The 18,963-nt window shown below is 38.0% G+C and overlaps 1 long non-coding RNA gene across 2 annotated transcripts; it reads right to left on the reverse strand.

Annotated features, from left to right (window-relative positions):
- Window positions 1-8,492: 8,492 nt before the first annotated feature.
- LOC116963525 lies at window positions 8,493-18,949 on the reverse strand. 2 transcript variants are annotated; one of them, XR_004408254.2, is made up of 4 exons: window positions 18,826-18,949; window positions 18,223-18,382; window positions 17,229-17,277; window positions 8,493-11,331 (listed from the first exon to the last, which is right to left on the reverse strand). It is a non-coding gene; the product is annotated as an uncharacterized LOC116963525 (long non-coding RNA). The 2 variants fall into 2 exon arrangements; XR_004408255.2 differs by lacking the exon at window positions 18,826-18,949 and adding an exon at window positions 18,473-18,825.
- Window positions 18,950-18,963: the final 14 nt, after the last annotated feature.

Genomic DNA, 18,963 nt, shown 5'->3' on the forward strand with positions numbered 1-18,963 from the left:
AAACATATTCAAATCCATTTCTATGTGATATAAATGCAATATTTTAAATAACCAAAATTCTAAATTCTTTCCTAACACAGAATAATGTGTCTCTGTACTTGAGTGATCCATGCATGGATTAATCCACTATATGTAGTCTGGAATAGCATCCTGTAGACAAGCCCTCCACTCTAAAAATGCATAAGTACGCAATTTTCCTAAAATTTAGCTTCAGCTATTTAATGTTTGGTATGCAAAATAAGAAGAGGAAGCAAAGACTAAGTGGAGAGAAATTTAGTCCTGCTCCGATTCAGTAAGAAGATATGACTTGTGTACCACCTATCTCCTGCATAAATCCTCAAAAAGTGATAAACTGAAATGTCAGATATAATTACACTTTTATATAAACTTTCATACAAGATTTAATTACCATATTTTGTACATCCACACGTACTGTGCTAGAAATCTGTAGGCTAATTTATCTGTTGGGCTGATCCAGAGGAATAATATAAGCAAGTTAGTTTATTTTTTTAAAAGCCTTACTGGTAGTGTTACCATTTGCTTCACATTTCTCTACTCTTCTACATCCCTGAAAAAAACCCCCAAACCTCTTTGATTTAACAATGACATATTAGAAACTGAAGCATGTGAAACACACTGGTGTTTTGCAAAAATAATTCTCCTGAAAGTTACTCCATGCTTATGCTCTCGTCAGTTCTAGGAAATTATACTTTCCTCTTTGTCTATGCAAATGCTACAGTGAGGTTTTATTTTCTTTCTTCTGTGCATTTTGCACTCATTTTCATATATCTGTCATTAGAGCATTAAAAAATCATAAAAAAGCTTGGTGTTATAAAAGTCCTGACAGCACATTTTCAGCTTGCTTTATTTTTTTCTTGTTTAATTCACAATCAATGTTTGGAAACATCAAAGTCTGTAGAAAAACGTTCTTTTTTTTTTTTTTTTTTTTTTTTTTTATCTACACCTTTTATTTATCATGCCTCTAACAACTATTTGATAACAACCTTCCTTCCCCCTCCTTCTCCCACCACAAACCCAAAAGATATGTCAAGTTCCTTCTTAGAATCTGCAAAGAACAACAAATGATTGGGCTACTGTCTCCAAGGTTCCTCCCAACTGTAGAAACTCTGGTTTTGGAAGGCACCTCCCAGCTCATTGCTGAGCTCCGCATTAAAAATCATTAGGATTTTTGCCTTACCATTTCACTGGGAAGGGGTTGCAGGCCTCCATGTCTCTAGTTCAGCAGAGGCCCCGTGGTTAACTCTGTGTCAGCCTCTCCTCTGGCCTGCAATCAGGACGCAGCTGAAATGTTTATACGCAGTAAGTGCAGTGCTTCTGAAAACATGTGTGCATAGATTAGGCTCTGTTCTAGAAAATGAGTGAGAAGCTTATTTAGAGGGTAAATAGAATTTGCATCAAGTATCTGATTTAATAAGGATATAATGAAATTAAGAATTTTAACTCCTTTATTGTTTTACCTAATTTTAGGCTACTCAGGCAATACCATCCCACTAATCAGGTGGTTAAAGACATGAACCTTGCTCCTGCCTCTCCGGCTGTCTCTCCTGCCATTTCATATGGATTACCAGATGTGCCAACCTGCCTTCTGTATGGCTAATCAATTATTGTTCTTGTTGGGAAAATGTACAGAAAGGAAATGAGTCCTTGAAAGTCGTGTATTTGTGTGTGCAAGCTTTTACTATTAGCAATGGCAGAATACAATGAGGGCTCCTGTGACAGAGAAGTAACCCAGCATGGCCTTGGGTATGTTTTCAGGGCTCACTTTTAACACCTGGACAAGATGCTTTTCAGGATGCTGTTCTCTAGCTCAATAAGTCTTTCTAATTTGATGTTATTTGATGTGAATTGTGTGTAAGTAATGTTAATTATGCAATAGGTTTTGAAGAATATGTTTTGATTGTACAGTGGAAATGTCAGTCCCATTAACAATCATTATTACCTGTCAGAAAGCAGAAGAAGCTTTGAATGAATGCTAATTTTTTTTTTCTCATATCTGTGCAGATGCATACCAATGTTTCATACAGGTTTTGTTTATTTGTATCCTGATCACTAAAACAATCTTTTTCTCTCTCCAAGTTTTCTCTGCTTGGACTGAGTCCAGAAAGGCCTTCTGTGAGTCAGCTTGTACTGAATGTGTTTTTGAAACAAAGGTTTCAGTTTTCAGAAATTGGTTCATCTGCTGAAGTGTTTCCAAACTGTGGTCCCAGTGGTCTCTGGAATTTATTAAGGCAGTGGCAGGGGTTCAAGAGGACTGGAGCGGGGGGTTTGGAGGCAGCAGTCCTAAAGGAAGCAACTTGGTCTGCTTTGCTTCGTTATATAGGTTAAGGTAGCTGATTTAATAACTACTTCTGGTCCTAGACCCTCTCAATATTTTTTTTGTCTTTAGTATCATCCTCTCGATTAAGTGATTTTTTTCTATGAATTCTGACATACGTTGCAAGGAAAGCCTACAACTATGAAGGGCCATTTTTACTGACTCTAAGGTGACTGGTATAGGGTTCAAATAGACCACTTTTCATTCCGGTTCTGTTGCTGGCCTGCTAAACTAAACTGGGGGAGTCTTTTCCCATTTCCCTGTCTCTTTTTAAGGTTTTTTTTTTTTTACCTGAAGACAAAAATTACGATACTCCAATAAAATAATATTTAATAAAGTTAGTAATTAATCTCTTAATCTGGTTCAACGTGACTCTTCCTTGAAAATGGATGACAAGAAATGGCTTGAAATAGTCCACCTGAGATTGTATTAGCTTTGTAAAATGTTATTGTTAACACCTCTGAATATTGTTAACACAGCTCCTAATGTATCCTATCACTGCTTTGAACATCTTTGCATTGCATCATATTTTGTTGGTCATTGTCATTCTGTAGGCAAGAAGCAGATAGATGTCCTTCTCCTCCTCAAATTTTTCCAATAAAGTTCCAGCTCATACCAGAAGTCTTTGTTATTCCTGAGGTTTATCACCTTCCATTCAACACTACTGAGGTTTATCCCCTTTTTATTAAGCATATGTAAAGTTTCAACAAAACAAAGTTATAATGTATGTTCTTGTGAGGAATATAAGCAGCAAACAAGTTTTTATGAAAAGGAAACATTAAGAGTATTAGAGGGAACAAAACATTTTCTGTATCCCATGCTTCTATAAAACCGCGTTACTTTATTAGAGGCTCTGCTGACTATCCTTTTCACTGACAATCAAGACCTATTTAGGATTATCAGATTTTCAGTCCAAAACCATGTCCCTCTCATTCTATTCTTGCAGAATACCTAAAAGCTGAATATGAGGATGGTTTCTCCACACTTTTAATGTTGCTATTGAATTACCTGCATACCTTAACTTTTGCAAAATGTAGCACTAGGAAACTGGGTGTCTTCTGTTAAATTTATTGGTTAAATAAAAAATCCTACCCATATGTTTCCCTACATACTGCCTGTTTTCAGTAGGAATTAAAAGGTAGGCATATTTTCAGTCTGGCAGTCTGGCCACCATTAGAAATTAATGATATGGAAATAAATACATATAGAAAAGAATACAACAACAATAATGCTAATTCTAAGTCATGTTTTCATAAGAAGAAACAACTGAACAAGTGCAATTTTTTTTTTCTGGATGTATGACTCCTTGTTCTCACTTGTGTGAAACACTGAAAATAGAAAAGTCTTTTCTGGGCAAAGTAATGTACCTTGTTTGATTTCTCTGGAATTCTGTTATTTGATGTTTGTTTAATTAAGGATTAGTCCAGATATTTAAAGTAATATTTTACTAATTTAATTTACTAAATTTTTTTTTTTTCTTTGGGAGAGCCATCCCGGAAGCCTCCAAAGTCAGTTTTAGCTGTAGTATCATGCCAGATGAAGCAGCAGTTCGTGAAAGCATCAGTAACAAAACTGTACATTCCATTTTTCACTCACAAAAGAAACCCCACCAGAGATTCCTGTTTTCCATTGCATAAGACATGGTTAAAAGAACAAATCAGAGAGATGGAGGAGATTGGTTAGATAAAAGCAACATAAGGCACAAGGGATGGGTCTTGAATGTGTTTGTCCATCCATGTGGTAAAGTTTATAGAAAAAAGAATGGTGCATTTCTAGATACTTAATTAGAATATTTAATAATAGTATTTATGTTCATATTTTTGCATGCATGTTCTAAAAACAAGTATTTTATTTTTAATAAATTTATATGTGTAGGCTTATCTAACAAGACTGCAGGTGTAGCAGCATCATGCTACATTAAACCTGTCATTAGTAAATAATAGGAGCCACTTAACTTGCAGGTTCAGCTTGCAGATAGCAAACTAGCACCCAGTTTCAAACTGATCAATAAATTCCACTGTATCATTTTACAAAAATTGTGTATGAACTGTATATATAAATTATTTGTACCTGACTGCTGTTTCCATAACACATTTGTTTACATTGTCACCTTGCTGCAGGTATTTCCATACATGGCAAAATATATGGTACAATGTTCAGTTTTAAAACAGGGCGCTGGGTTGCTTTCAGATCTTGTAGTAACTGTAATATATCTGTACTTAACAGAAGTCCTTGTATGGGCATTTGTTCTGCGAACTCTGAAAACTAGGTATATAGTATGTAACAGTATGTAACCATATAATTACCTACATAGGAAGTTATAAAAATAATGTAAATGTACACTCAAGAAAAAATAAGGCATTAATCTTAAAATATCTCAAAATTTACAGATTCTGAGAATGAAATAGCTCACAAGAAGCCTTGAGCTACTCAAGGGTATTTTTGAGTATGCTGGGTACAAGATACTTACAGAAGAGTGATTAATACAGCTCCTCAGTGAGACTACAGAAAAAAGGTAAAATTACTCCCACGTATTAGCCTTGAGAGGCTCTGACGTTTAGAGCAGATGAGGAGATATTATAAAGATTTCAGTATTTAGGATGTGAAATGGAGAACAAAGTCTAAAAGATTTGTTTTCTAAACAATAAAGCACCGTCTTACACAGTTGATGTTATGTTTTTTCAAGAGTCCAGAATTACAAAAGAATTGCATAAGCTTCAGATCTGAAACATGATGGATGGAAGATGTCTGCTAAATGTCAAGTAAGCAGTGTTTGTTCCACTGCTAGAACATTATTTCAGGTAATTGCAGAAGAATAAGTAATTAGGGCAAAAAGCATGATGTTAGATGGAAATTCAGTCTTTGAAAGGAAATCCTGGTCACAGAGAAAAAAATGAAAATTTCCATTAGTTTTAATGATCCAAGATTTTACTTTTGAAATCTCAAGTTTTGTTTTCAGTATTCCTTGACCTGATACAACAATTTTACTGTATTTATTTCTGATATGCTAATTACATACACAAATACAGATGCATACATAAAACGAATCAGAAACCTGTATTGTTCTGGGAGGTACATAAATCATGTGTCCAAATTAAACTATGTGAATAGTGTAGTCCCATAAAAATCAGATCCTTGATGCTTGGTATGGTCTTACATATCCACACACCGGAGTTCCCATGTGGACAGAATCAGGTATGGGCAACAGTGAACCTGCAGAGGGATGCTAAGAACTCCACTGTAATTCTAAGACTGCAGTGCTTTTCACTATATTCATTCAAGAACGTAAATATATTCACAAAAAAGGTCAAAAAAAGGTTTACTGTCGAAGTTGAGTCTCTCACTTCTTTTTTAGTAACTCTTGTCAAAAAGTTCTGCACAGCAAAACTGTGCAGCCTGCCTTTTGATGTTCTGAGAAAAACTGTTGTGAACATATTTGAAAGATATCATAAAATCATGCCCTTACATTGGCCTTTTAATTAACTATTAATAATGACTCCACTATTTTACAGTTCAATAACATAGTTTTTCAATGGATGGAGTATGAGGCTGATTGCCAGCTATTACAGTGTATTCAGACAAGCATCCTCCACCCAAAAGCTTGGTGAAGTACATAGGAGAAATCTTTTCAAGTTCCAATTCAGTAGTATATGCACTATGAAAAAAAGATTTAAAAGTAGGCAGAGAAGGAAGATATGCAAATTTTAAGGCAGACATTGCTGTTAAACACAAATTATTTTCATGCTTTTGTGTACATTCGGTGACAAATCAGAACCTGTTGAACACAGGCGTGCTGTTGTTTCCTTAATACTTTATCCTTGAATAAGATCCTGCATTCCCTTAATCAGAATGACTGAGAAAGGCAACATTTTTGCTGGAGCTACTCTGTGGGCATGGTATTGTGGGGTTAATTTACATTTCACAAAATAAAAGATGATAACTGCAGAAATGAAAAGGGAGGCTTCTTGCCTGTCTGTGGGTCTCAGTAGCAGTATAGTACTCTCCGCTCTGCTTTATGACAGTTAAGCCACAAGAACCAACTAAAAAACGTGTTTCTGTTTTTCCTCAGGAAAAAAGGAGTTAAGTTAGTTTCCCATGCTGTAGGAACTGGAAGACTCCAAAAGAGGGGTGAATTCCATGCTCCAAGACTAGTGGTAATGCAGAACTTGGCAAGAAGTTAAGTAAATTAGAGCTCTGCAACACAAAAGTTAATATCAGATTAAGTGCAAATGAATCATTTGAACTATTTCCTTGTCTTTTCGAGGGTGCTTGAATATTCCCAAATAAATAATGAGCTTTGGAAAGTATTCATCTCCTCAAGAGAGACAAAAGTTTCTATAAACTTGACTTTAAGTAATATTGCTGCAGGCAATGAAATCTATACAAGCAAACAAAGCCCAGGAGATAGGTTGCCTTCTGGCAGACTATTAGAAAACGTTTTCTTAGCAACTTGCTACATTCTTCAAAATAATAGCAGCTATTATTTTTAAATGGAAATATTTTCTGATTGCAGTAGTGTTTCAAAAAGCCTTGGGATCAGAGCACGCCAGAGTAAGTCTTAGCACTAGTCCTACTGCATGTGAATTCAGTATGGCTCAAACCTACAAGAACATAACCAGCCATAGCTTGGGTTTTACACTGTCTGAGCTTGAAAGGTTTCTGTGTTTTGTTTTGTTTTGTTTTTTCCTGGTTGTTTGCATTTTGTGTGGGTTTTTTTTTTTTTTTTTTTTTTTTTTTTTTTTTTTTTTTCAGAGAGGATTGGTGATAGATTCCATGAACTCTCAGACCAACTTGGGTTCTGAAGGTCTGGAAGACTGCAGAGCTTTTCTCTGCTTCAGACCAGTTCATTCAATGGTCCTTTATTAAAAGCTCTGCAAGTGGATATGGAGACAAGTCCTTCAAACTCTGTGGAAGACAAATGATTCTTTATTGCAGCATTTTCCTACAATGTTAACTTGAAAAGACAACTGAATGCAACTTTGCTGCTAGGAAAATTCAATTAGAATGGTACAACCCCTACCTCTAAGAAAGGGAGCTCTAAATATTTTATATGAAAACCTATGTTTTCTGAGTGGAACTACCTAATTCCACCATATAGCTGAGAGAAAATCTGGACATCAGAAAAGGGCAAGCTGTGGTGAACCAAGAGGTATTATGCTATACATGGTGTCCTGTTAGCTGACAGTCCACTGACAACTTGCAGCAGTCTATGTGAATTTGTCATTTTCAGATCATGAGAAGGAACTTATAGATCTAGTTTCTTTAGAAGTGCTAAAATAAGATTTGATCAGTAATTTGAAATGTTTTATCCTGGACACTGTGACTTGTAGAATTTAAAAATAAATCTAATACATTGTCTACATTTGTGAATTGGACTTATCTCTACAAATACATTTTCCTCCACCCTACAAAACCAATTATGCACTTGCCACGAAACAGCTGCATACTTCCAATATTCACCAGAGTGAGGAATGTGCATCTGACATGTGACATAGAAGATCTACAGGCAAAATTAAGGTTTCCTCATGTAAATTAAAAAAAAAAATAGATTATGGCATAAAATCTAACAGTACCTATTTACAATCACATTAAGAAATTACTAGGCAGACTGTTAACTTCAGCCATTAAAATAATTATTCAATGTGAGAGAAACATGTAACAACTATATTTAACATTGGTTTATCAGAACCTTCTCATTTATTAATTTCAACAACAATATCTTTAAGAATAGTATGACATGGGAGTATTCTTACCATGAAATATATCAGCTGACAGCTTTAGTTTAACCAGAGACTTCTGTTTTCTTTATATGAATTACTGCAAATACCCTGCTATACCTGTTGCTAATTGTATCGATTTAAAAAGTCTTACACTTTGATCCTGTACTCTTGAGACAGGGAGTATGGTAACTTCAGGACTGAGTTCTAGGCATCTCCTTTTTTATATCTATCTTGTAATGAGTTATATGGGGAAACCTTCAGAAATTCAATAGAAGTTTTTGATGTGAAGTCCTGCAATCTTCTTTTGGGGGAAGTTTCTACTGTAGGGTCAAAACAATGACAGTGCTCAGCTATGGGGATTGAAGAACTGTGTCCCACAGATTAGATATCCCTACAAAGTAATACCAGAAGAATCCGCTGCAATTATAAACTACATCTTAGCCAAGACACAAGCACCACGTATTTATTTTAGATGCAGCAAAGAATACAAATGAGTTTCTGCTAACAATTGATATTATAAAGTATTAAGTTTTCTATTTAGATTAAGTTTTCCCATTATGTCTCATTATTTCAGTCAGCATTTAAGCTTTTATGCCTTTTTCTTTTTTTTTTTTTTTTTAGGAGATATTATACCAAAAATAAATAATTAAACCACAGATGAACTGTCAAAAGGGAACATTCATATTTTAACGCAACATTAACATTTTGGTAATTAACATGGCAGTTAATGCTTTTAGCAGATGTAACAACATTAGACTTGTAAATTTTAATTAAAGTTAATGGTTCACGATAGCTGTAGGGATCAGGCATCCTCTCTGGATACTGAAAACATGTCTAATGTGATTAGAAATACTAATTGAAGAAAAAAGGACTGCAATAGTAATGACTGTACTTCTTTATCCTACTAAATTATTACAAACCTGCAGCAACTTTTAAAAATACATTTGCAGGAGGAAGCTTGAAGAGTCAAATGCTCCCCCTGAAGAAATTAAAAGGGGTCAAAAGAACACTGCAGACATTTTCTGTGTGTTAGAAGAAGGAAAATCATTAATTGAAAGCCATTGCTCCTTCCTTATCCTCCTGAGACCATATTCCCAATAAATACTATAAAGTTATTTGGTTACATTTCACATCCCTTTTGGATTTAATTAGGAACTAATGTGTTAGTTTTAATCCCCTCAGAGGCTTTGAATTCCAATAGCAGGCAGAGAAACAGGACTGGCACTGGGAACTATGACTCAAGTGGACGTTTCTCAGTTTTAGTGCAAGTTAAGAGATTGGTGGTGAGCCCTTTTCATGGCTTGCTGATACATGAAACATTTTAATAAGCACAGGGAAAGGATTAGTTTTACTAAGGGTAATTACAAGCTGCTAGCCACCTATAAAATGCACTCCCATTTTATTGTAAAATGCCAACAATATTTATTTCACTTGTTCTGTGGATTTTTTTTCTCTAAAGCTGGCTCCAAAGTCTGCTGAAATCAGAAAAATTCTGCAATCCTTATTCTACCAAAATTGCCACTGAAAATCATGTTCTTTGTATTGGGAGTTCCAGCTAATAAAGATTAAACACTGGAAATTAAGTGCTGTTTGTGACCGACAATTGTTATTTTTACTATAAGTGCAGTTATTCCCTGCTAGTGCCATTAGCTCTGTTTCTGTCAACACTCTTCCAACATCATCATAAATTATTATTCATTTGCACTGCAGCACAGGCATAGGCTCCATTATACCAGGCAACGTGCAAAGACATGGTGAGAGACAATTCTTGTTTGGAAGAGTTGCACTCTAACCAGCTGTGACACAAGCTAAGAGAAAGGATGCTAGGAGAATGAACGCTGTATTATCTTCATTTTACTTCTAGCTGAAAGGCTGGAACAACAGATGAGGAAACTTGGTCAAGCTTATATGGAAAGACTGAATAAAACTATTGAACGAAATTTATCGAGTAACAGTGGAATTCAGAACATTTGCAAAGACTTATGTTGGTCTCTGGGCAGACCCTACATGTAACGTATATACCTTTGTGTCTTGTACCAGGACTAAATGTAAACAGTAAATGGTGTTTGAGTAATCATGAACCTCAGGCTGCCTTTCTACAAAGGTGTACATTTTGTTGAATCCAGGTAAGAAGATCTGAACTGTGCAGTTTGAATAGCTGTCCAGCTGAATCACCAGGTGTGATACAGTGGATAACATAATACATTTGAATATGCATCTCCCCAAGGTCTGTGGCTTTGTGATTTATTTGTGCGCTAAATAGCCAAGAAATGCTTTTATCTTACCTATCACTTTCCACTGGAAAATCCCAATATGTTTGACAAACTTTCTTCTAAATTTTACCTGTGTTACTATGTAAAAATTACAAATTGCTTCTATGTATTCCTCAGGGATTCAACACTGCAGCATCTGATCTATCCAGGGATTTAGCCAGGTGGGAAGGGGAAATAAAAATTATGGTTAAGGTTTCAGTAAACATTTTAGACACCACTACTTCATTTCTTAGACACCACTGAAGCTAATGTGATTCTGCATGTGGATCCATCAACATGGATATTTATTTTATTTGACTTAAAATGTAACAGCCATGGATTTTCTTTAATAGCTTACTGAATTTTTGTTTTGTAATTTTATCGTAACAATGACTCAAGCATAACACAATTTCTGGCAGCCATGACTTACTGAAGGAGAAGACAAACTTAACCAAATTTTCTCTTTTTTTGGTTAAAACTCCCAGATCCAACAGCGAAGGCCCAGGTCTTCAGCTGTGTAAATCAGCATGACTCCACTGAAGTCAGAGCAGCTACACCGACTTACACTAGCTAAGAATCTGGACCTCAGTGACACCAAATATACAGTTTATAGGTTTTATTGGCAAGTACACGTTTATAGAGTTGAAGGCAGTTTCTAATCCTGTGTCATATCGTAAACACTACTGCCTTGGACAAACAGACAGAACCATTATTTGGAAGCTGAAAGGCTCACCCACTTCTGTAAGACTTTCTGTTATATGAGTATGTTCCCGTTCTTCTGTAAAAGAACCTCATTGCCAAGCACAAGTTAGGTAATTTCCACCATTGGAAAAATGTACTAGTATTAGATTCTGGCATTCATAGTAAGGTAATCAATTAACTTACAAGATGGAAAATTAAAAAAATGTATAAAGGGAATACTTTCCAGTCACTGATTGGAGGCTCATTGTCACAGAGTTATGAAGACCAAGAAAGTTGTAATATTCAAACTGGATTGCACCTTCAAATAGACATAGAAAACAACCTAGCAAAAAAAAAAAAAAAAATGAGAAGAACATTACCTTGATGTATAAGGTTTTACGATAAATATTTGTTAAATAGGAACAACTGAGGTAAGATATAATACAGACAATTATGTCTGTTGCTGGGTTCTTGAACAGAGTCATTGCTGTCATGTGTAACTCAAGCATGGTACAAATATCTCTAAACTGCATTCGAACTTGCTAGCTGGGTAGTCTATTACCAGTTTCTAAAATGAGGGAGAGTAGGCCCGCCGCCAAGGACCATGGGGAACGCTAGGACATACTGAGGGAAGATGTGGATGGACCAGGGTGTAAAAAACCTGAAACCTGCTCATCTAGCTGCAGTGGAGTGAGACTCTGGATGGGCAGAATATCCTGTCCTGTACTGAGATCAGCCTGTGGTCAATTATCCTGCACCAAACTTTGTTTTTCTTCATTACCAGTGAGCAAGCTACGTTGGTCTTAGTGTGATAACTACAGTAAACACACAAATATTTTCTTCCTTCATTTAAAGAAAAATACATGTATTATGGTAATACGTGGAAATAGTGTGATAGAGCAAAGGAAAACTTCGAAAAAGAGAAACATATTTTACTGTGATCATGTATATAGCACCAAATATTAGGAAAAGGTATTGTGCAGGGGACTTGTATTTAATCACAATTTTTAAGAAGAAAATTAAGAGGCTAATTGTACCATCAGGCGTTGCCTTGCCAACCAAAACATTCAGGTTTAGAAACAGACCCCTGGTTGCAGGCTGATGACTGTATCCCAAAAGTCCCATGGTCGGCAGCGTGGCAGGAGCGTGTACCACCCGCGCTGACTGCCAGCTCACCGCCACCGCGGTGCCCCCGGGACGGGCACTGCTGCGTCGGCCTCGCGCCGGGAGGGAGGCGGCGAGATCTGCTGGCACGGGCAGCGCACCAAAACCACAACCACCTTCTGCCCGGCGTGTGCGCCTGCGACAGAAACCGCCAACCGCTCCGGGGTGCCACTTTGGTGCCGGATCCTGACTGCCGCTCCAGAAATCACAAAAGTTCCGAGTCATGATTATTAACCATAATAATTCCTATCCAAACGGTGCCTTTCAGACTTCCTGCCAGGCCTCGGTATGCTCACTCTGCTCACCAGGGACAACTGGGGAAAATCCTCTTTCTACCTTCGAATATCCTAGACCTACGCCTTATTTTGTGTCATTTCAGTGGTCTTTGTATGGATGAATGTCTTTTAGATTTAATTTTGGCAGTTTTCAGTCTGGAAGTAGACGTAATTTTCAGTTTACTCCCACTTTTGGTGTCTATACTCTGGTTTTCAGAAATGGCGAAAGTTTTCTGCACATGACAATAAAAATTACAGAGGAATCAGAAACAGTACATTGTATTAATAATGTTTTTGGGAACCTAAATGAAAGAAGGACAAAATATTTCTGTTTCAAAATACTGAATTAAAAATCTAGAACAATCAGGTTTTTTAAGAATTATTAGTGGTGGCATAAAATTGCCACAGTTAGCTACTCCTTCACCGACAACACTGTATTGATTAGTTCTTAGTGAAATTTTGCCGTGGTTTTAGGCTCCTTAAGCTCAATATTCTCACACTTTTCTATGTAGCTGCACCTTCCCGCACAGCAATATTCCTAACAGTTTAGGGGTTTCTGCTGTTGCTTGAAACTGAGCTGATAGCCTTCAGGTTTAGAAGCCCTGGTCTGAATATGCAATTGCACAGTCAATCTCCTTAATGTTTAAAAACGTCAATATTTATATGAAAAAGAATACCTCCATTTTCATTAGAACACAGTTCATCTTTGTAAGAGGTGAACAAAATCACCTCTTAAAAAATGTATAAAGCAATCCCATTCCTCAGTATTTGTTGTCTCAAAACTAAAAAGATTTGAAGCTGGCGGTCATACCTGTAATTTTTTCATTTATAGTTTAAATGGTTATTTATGGTCTTTTCTGTGAAATTTTTTAATCCACTCATACTTTTCATCTGCACAGTTTAAGTAGTCACCATATAGAAAAGTGCTTTCATTTGTTGCATTTAAAACTTATGCCAGCTAATTTCATTTTATGGCATCTAATACATTCACTATGAGAGATAAGGAATAATTATTCTTTTATCAATATTAACCAATAAAGCAATAACAATTACAATAATATCTTCTCTATGCCTTTCATAAGTTGACATATCCATTTTCTATCTTCTTTCATTCATCTCATAGAATCACAGAATGGTTTGGGTTGGAAGGGACCTTAAAGATCATCTAGTTCCAACCCCCCTGCCACGGGCAGGGACACCTTCCCCCAGCCCAGGGTGCTCCCAGCCCCGTCCAACCTGGCCTGGAACCCTGCCAGGGAGGGGGCAGCCACAGCTGCTCTGGGCACCCTGGGCCAGCACCTCAGCACCCTCACAGGGAAGAATCCTTACATATAATCTAAATCTACCCTCTTTCAGTTTAAAACTGTCAACCTTCATCCTATCCCTACACTCCCTCATAAGGAGTCCCTCCCCACCTTTCCTGGAGCCCCCTTTAAGTACAGGAAGGCCCCTGGAAGGTCTCCCCGGAGCTGTCTCTTCTCCAGGCTGAACCCCCCCAACTCTCTCAGCCCGGCCCCCCAGGGGAGCTCCTCTAGCCCCCCCAGCATCTTCGTGGCCTCCTCTGGCCCCGCTCAAGCAGCTCTGTGTCCTTCTGCTGTTGGGGGCCCCCGAGCTGGCCCCAGCACTGCAGGGGGGTCTTCCCAGAGCGGAGCAGAAGGGGGAGAACCCCCTCCCTCGACCTGCTGGCCACACTGCTCTTGATGCAGCCCAGGACGCGGTTGGCTTTCTGGGCTGTGAGCGCACATCACTGGCTCACAGTCACTTTTCCATCCACTACTACCCCCAAGTCCTTCTCTGCAGGGCTGCTCTCAATCCTCTCATCACCCAGCCTGTATCTGTGCTTGGGATTGCCCTGACCCATGGGCAGGACCTTGCACTTGGCCTTGTTGAACTTCATGAGGTTCGCATCTCATTTAGCCATTTATGCTTAAGATGAAGTTTTCTATACATTTTTCCTCTCATAGAAGTTTTTGCTTAACATTAATTTTCCTTTTCATCTGTCTTGTTTTCCAGTTTTAGTGTTCTCCAGTTTTAGTGTTTTGTTTTGGTTTTATATTATTATCCTACATAATTTTGTACTACTGGCAAACTTGGTCATCTTATTATCTCTATTATTTATAAAGAGTATATAAACAGTAATGGACCCAACATATATCCCTGTGAGATTCTAGCAGAAACCTCCCTCTGGGGCAGAAATGGATTATTTATTTCTACCTTTTTCCTCTCTGAAATCAGTTATTAGCTATGTACTGATCCTTTCCTCTTATTGCAAGGCAGCTTAATTTCTTTAAAAAGCTTTAGTGAAGAACTGTTAAGAAGTTTTTCTGAAATACAGGAATCTTATCTGAGCTCAGTGTTTCCACATACCTCTCCAAAAACTCTCATAGGTTTGTGTGGTATAAAGGGCTCCCCTGTTGGAATCTCTCATAGTATCTATTACAGAAACAAACATTTTTTTCTATCCTTACCTATGTTGAATCCTTCCGTCTTTAAATCATGATCATTTATTGGCACTGAAAAGTCTACAACAGCAGGCTTCCTGCTTCTGATGTGTTTGGAAGGGGTTTTACAATAAAGTTTTATACTATTACCAACATTTTCCTTCAAACGCTTTTGGCCTGCCTTTTACAGTTTTACATTTAGCTTGCCAGAGGTTTTGGTATTTTCTGTTTTCCTCATCTGAACACAATTTTTTTAAGACTGCCTTTTTGTTTTTAATAGTATCCTTTATTCTCATGTAGAGCTCTGCCAGTCTTTTGGAGGTCCTCTTATTGGCTTTTGATAAATGATAGATACTTACTCAGAAATTCTAATACAGGTCATTTTCCCCTTTGGCACTTCCTTTTAATTTGCTTTTAACAAAATTCCTTGATTTTTACACTCACTGTTGCTATGGTACATTTATTTAGGCTTTTTACTTCTGCACGGGTGTTGAATTTATTATGATCAAAATTCTGAAACGGTTCTTTGATACAGAAGTTCTGAGGAAGGTCTAGTGCCCTGTTTGGTCCAAATCAGGAGCTCTCCAAGCTCCTCTGATGAATTGCTCCATTTAATGATTTGTGTTGTTTGAAAGCTTAAGTTCTGCATAAGGTCCTATCATAATATTTATCCAGTGCAGACACAACGGATCTCTCTTTACCCCTTCACAGGCCTTCACAGCCTTTCTGATTTCCCCTACCATGTCACAGGCAGCTATCCTGGCCTTTTTACCGTTAATAACAAAGAACCAGGATAGAGGGAGACTCGAAGCCTGCATTTTCAGGCTTCAAGGACTTAGGGCAGAGCAGTTGCTCCTTTGATTAAGTTCCTGTAGTTTATTGATTTGAAGAACCTGAAGAATTGTTAACCAGTGAGCTGTTATGCTCCTACCTCTGTGACCCCAAAGACATCTATTCCCATCCTCCACTGTCCTAGTGAGTTCTTCTGCCTGAAAGTTTTAAAGTCTGTATTTTTCCCTAGTCTTAAGTTTATTCTGTTACTGAACATCTCAAGAATATAGATGTACAGGGGTCTGGATAATAGCAGAAAGCAAGTTAGGAATCATCCGGGGAGTAGGTCTAAACATCTGAGGTCCCAGTTGACTTTTATGTTGTTACCTAACAGTCTCTGGCTGCTTTTAAATCCAGCAGCTTAGTCCTGGCCAAGGACACCATTTCTAGTTCAGTGACAATCCAAACGTAACATTGCCATTCCAAATAATATCCTTCCTTATCATTTGATATTTTTGATATCCTTGAACCCTGGTCATATTTATAGGTTATATATATTCACAGATTTTAATTATACAGATCTCAATAACCAAAAAAAGACTGGTGGAACTTTCTTAAATTAGTATCAATACGTAAATGGATTTATGTTAGCAAGGCTGGTGAAGAGCAGCATCGATTGACAAATAGTGGAGTCCTCATTCCTTCTGCCTCTGGCCTGTTTGTTTCCAGGTGTAGAGCATTTGCTGGCAACACCTTCAGGAGTTGATAAGACTTAGGGAACAAGCCACGTTCTCCCTTCCAGATCACTAATTCCAGCATGTCTTTGTTTTCTCTAATCCTTTGCTAGAGGCTTAGATAGTGTCCCCTACAGCCTCCAAGAGAAGCATTTGCCAGAGATAAGGTGCTCCTTAAAAATCCCTAAGGCTACTGGATCTTTTGGAGCCTCTACCGCCTTTCTGATTCTACCTAATATAAAGCTTCCATTACAGGGAATACTAGATGAATTTAATTAACTGAAAATGTGCATTGAAAAGCAAAGAAAAACGTCCTTCTGTAAGTAAACATTTGTACAGGACAGGTCTGAAGACAATCTTCTGTGGTATGTGGAAGATTTTCACTCTGAAAATTTAAAAATCAGTGGGTGCACTGTAGTTACATTTATATTAAAGACTTTTTGCCTGGTCATGATGATAGACTAGTTAACTGGAGGAGCCTCTTCAAGTTTTCTGATTCTGAAGCACCAAAAAGGAAATGGAAACAACCACCCTCTAAGAAAGCTAAGGTTGAAATATAGGAAAGAGAAGATGCTGCAGCAATCGGTAATGTCACGTTAAAGTAGCTGTTGGATTCAGGCAACTAAATAGAGAAGTAAAAATATGGAAGTGTACAGTGAAATAACAGCATGGAGAATCTCAAGGAAAAAGAATGAAAGTGCAGCAAGTATAAGAAAAGGATGAAAGACAAAAAAAACTCAGTACAGTCAGATTAAGCAAAGGAAGGCAGCGAGAAACTTATAGGAAAAAAATGGCAATTAGGCTCTCGTTTATTCTCTTTTAATGCATGAATGTAGAGAAAGTTTCAAATGTTACCTAGATCTCCGTGGTGATTGTGAACTGCTCGTTTTCCATCTGAGAGAATCTAGAAAAGAGCAATAGCTAGATACTATAACAGTAATTGCCTTTACTTGCAAAAAATGATACCTAATAAGACTTGATATTTTGTGGTCAGCTACACATCAAATATCAATCCCCCCTTTTTCCATCAGAGGTGTTCCAAATACATTACCATCTTGCACAAATAAATTTTGTTGAGACTAAAGGGACGTTTGGAGATGGAAAACATTCAGTGGAATTGCTGATAGTAATTCTTTTGAGTAACTTAACATTATATGGCAGATCTATCAAGTTTTCTCTCTTTGATATGTGGGGAACCTAAAGTATTGCACTTTTTACAAGAAAATAATCCAGGGAATTATTTTTCAAGAAACTGCTTTTGCAAGATAGTTTATCCATTAAAAAAAATATATCAGATTTATTCTTTTGGACTGTACTTTTAAAAGAAATACAAATGCACTTCATAGGCGAAGATTATTGGGTATGTCTGATTCCACAGGCAGAGCAGTCACCTTGTCACTGTATGTGGCTAATGACACCAAACAACCCAATGCTAATATAGAGGAAATGGGCATAATGATTAATAAATGTGTTAACATTAAGGAGAGACAACAAAAAACCAACTTCCTTTCACACTTCATTAGACTTCCTATGACTGAATATACTCCAGATTTCTCAAAGCTGAAAAGTTTGCCTCAAAGGCAGACAGTAAAATTCTGTAGAGAGGGAGGTGAATAGACTTTTCCCAGACACACTGGCCCGCTTCCTATTTATTCTGCAAGAGATTTAAATCAAGTAGAACGTTACCTGTTACAAAGGAAAAAAAAAAAAAAACAAAAACCAAAAAACAACCCTTAAGAGAACTGAGACTCTACTTTGGAAAAAATGAAGTACCTCTGATTCAAGATACATTTTAAACCACTGTTTTCTCACTGAAATGCCAGAGATCTTTTACGGACGGTTTCCACACCTGAGAGAGAGGCCATTTGATCACAGAAATCCATACATAACCTTACTGGGGAGATTGCGGTCAGCTTTCATACTCTTTCCCCATTGTTGGTTCCAAAGATCTCTGTTCTGTGAAGTTAATTGTTTTTCCTCATCCTGAAGCAGGCTAAACTTTCGGGAACCTGAAAAACAGTAGTATTCTTGAATTCAGTGTTTATCTACTTAACCCGAGTGCTGTTGCAAAAAGTAGGAACTGGTGGGTCAGGACTCACTGAGAGTCTGGTCCCGTCACTTTTCTTTCTCCAAGTATGGCAAAAAGGAGTTTGAGTCACTTCCAGCTGATACACTCAGCCAATACCTAACGTCTTGTCGATTGAATATCACAATTCATATGCAAAATGACCGTATGCTCTGTAACACGCCCGGGTTTTCCGAAGCAGGCTGGGGCAAAGCCTCAGACCCGTGCCGTTCACTGAACTGCGGAGGAGCCAGTCCCCGGTTCCCTCTCGCTCCCGCACCGCTCCGGGTTTGCCCGGGCCAGCGCCGCGCTCCCCGCGGCTGCTGCGCTACCGCGGCGGCACGGCGGGTGAAGGCCCCATCTCAAAACACTTCACAAGCCACGTACTTCACCGAGCTGCGAGCTCCAGAGGCGGGGGGAGCCGCCCGCCGCTCCCCGCCGCTCCGTGCCAGCCCGGGCCCGGCGCCGCCGCTCACCCCGCGGGGCGGAGCGGAGCCGCGGCCGCCTGCGGACCCCTCGCCCGCG

The sequence above is a fragment of the Tyto alba genome, unplaced genomic scaffold (assembly GCF_018691265.1).
Source record: "Tyto alba isolate M040663 unplaced genomic scaffold, T.alba_DEE_v4.0 Super-Scaffold_1000006, whole genome shotgun sequence".
In the NCBI taxonomy this organism is placed as follows: domain Eukaryota; kingdom Metazoa; phylum Chordata; class Aves; order Strigiformes; family Tytonidae; genus Tyto; species Tyto alba.